Source organism: Palaemon carinicauda, chromosome 2, assembly GCF_036898095.1.
Source record: "Palaemon carinicauda isolate YSFRI2023 chromosome 2, ASM3689809v2, whole genome shotgun sequence".
Classification (NCBI taxonomy): Eukaryota; Metazoa; Arthropoda; class Malacostraca; order Decapoda; family Palaemonidae; genus Palaemon; species Palaemon carinicauda.
In genome coordinates, this window is record NC_090726.1 from 174811481 (window position 1) to 174813980 (window position 2500).

Consider the following 2500-nt stretch of genomic DNA (forward strand, 5'->3'; position numbering starts at 1 on the left):
AAGATCATTCAAAAGCACTGTAAAGACAAACAACCATAAAGCAAAAGACTGAAAAAAAGGAATAATCAACGTAAAATGAGACCAGCATTAATCAATGCATACCACACCACCAAGAGATATGATCAGGGTTGAAAATCATTTTATGTTTTGGAAAAATAACTATTTTTCAAAGATATGCACTTAATTAACAGAAATAGTAGGATTATTAATCATGGAAATGGTGTCACGTGAACATTGTGAAGAAACAAGGCTCAATTTTTTTATATATATATTTTTTTTTATAAGTGTTACATGATTTTTAGGCAGACCTTGCGGTTCATTAGCTCTTTATTGTGTAATCTCCTGTCAAGTAATTATGACAGGTTATTACCTCCATTAAGGAGGTTATTAAATCTAGCCAGTTAATTCATTTATTTGTCTGTATATCTGTCTGTTTACGTGGTCACGTCACAACTACCGGACAGATTTTGACGAAATTTTCATCACAGATAGAACGTAGGCCATGGAAACCCCATCGGATCATCTAGATCAGATAACGATTCTGAATCAACATTGCACTTTTTTCGATCTACAGTCAGCATAGGGAAAATGAGTACACTCCCCGTATACATTACTTAAATGTTACGTAGATTCATCCATGGTCAGCATATGAAAAAAAGAAGAGGTTAGTCGTAGACTTGAGTAAAAGGTTAGCAATATTCATTAGCAGGTGTCTGAAACCTATGATTGCTCCTGTTTGTATATGCAGGTGTGTGCGTATTGCTATGCTTTATCATGCATACGTATGTTTGACTAAATTCTCATGCTTTGGCCATAGGCACAAAAAATATGAACAGATTCTGATTCATGTGGTTCAGAGGAAGATGAACGGGATGATTTTCCTTCCTTTTCAATATTAAGTTCCTATGTTATAATAGCAGTCTGTTTTCCAAATATATTTCTCTTTCATGCTTCAGCCGCTCGCACATAAATTAGAAATAAGCATTTAGGTAATTCACAATATTCTGGTAGGGATAATAATTTTTATTCATTAATGATCTCAAATATCTCTAATTACATACATGAACGTAATTTAAGTTTAACGTGCTCATGCAATGAGTAGTACTTATGCAATGAAATTTAGTATACAAATGGTGATCACATAGTATTTTCTTTTTCTTTTATCCATTCCGATGGATATAATTTCAAACAAATCCAGTAGAAAAAATTTTAACTGTTCTAATTGTAAATACACTTAAGTGGAACTACACATCACTGCTGATTGTCAACATATGCTGACAAATGAATGGGGTAAGAGAACTAGAACGCCACCGAGTTAGCCGAAGGTTTTAGGGGGGTTACTTTCTCAAATTGTGTAATGTATTAGCACAGGATATATGATGTATCATTGAAAGTTGTCCTCAAATATTGGTTAGAAATTATTATTATTATTATTATTGTTTTATTATTATTATTATTATTATTATCATTATTATTATTATTATTATTATTATTATTATTATTATTATTATTATTATTATTATTATTATTATTATCATCATCATTCTTAAGAAAAAACATTACGATTAAAAAAGATGGAATGTATACTATAAAAAAGATCAAATATAGAAATATCTGTAATCACCAAAATGTTCTTAATCCATTAAAAAAAACTTATTGAAAGAAATCAAATTCATATCTGGAAGTCAAAGAAAAACGAAATTCCGGTAACTGGTCATACATTACTAAGTTTCAGAGAATGTCACGCTAGCTATATTCTAACATGACAGGGCAAATATGACAATTCATCAACAATGATAAATGAATTATTATCCTTACATTATTGAGGGATGCCATTGAAACCGTCGCTACTGTAAATATTCAATATATATTCACAATTCTGACTGATTCTCTCTTGCTCCGATGAAAGATAAATGATAGCTAGGGCCTAATATGCATTGGTGAATGTCTGTGGTTGTATATTATCATTTATATGATGCTTTCATATATATGAGTTATCAGTTTTAGTTACTAACTTGTTTTGAAATATGTTTCTAATGTTTTTTTATGCAAATAAAATATCTGTAATTCACGTGTAGAATTTGGATTCAAAAACTTTATCAACATTTATTTATGGAAGTTGGAAAAACACTTATTAGGTATTACTGCTATGAAAACCTAAATTATATTCACCAGGAGATCAGTAAATTTCTATGAAGAGGGTGTTTCTCGTAGACTTAAAATTGGATATGGCAAATACAGGACATGATTGTGGTTGTTAAAAAAGGTCTTGAAGGTAATTTAGGGAAAAAAAGGGGGATATCATTGCAGAAAGGAGATCAATTATATCCACTTTTGAATTTATGAGATTTTTAACGATAAAGAAAATAGATGGAAGAGCCATTCATACAAAATGGTATTTCGCTTTCCATTATCGGTAACATATTCGATACATGTATGCCAATATCAAATTTTTGAATAAGATATGTAAGAAAGATGTGTAAAAAAGATTGAAAATAGT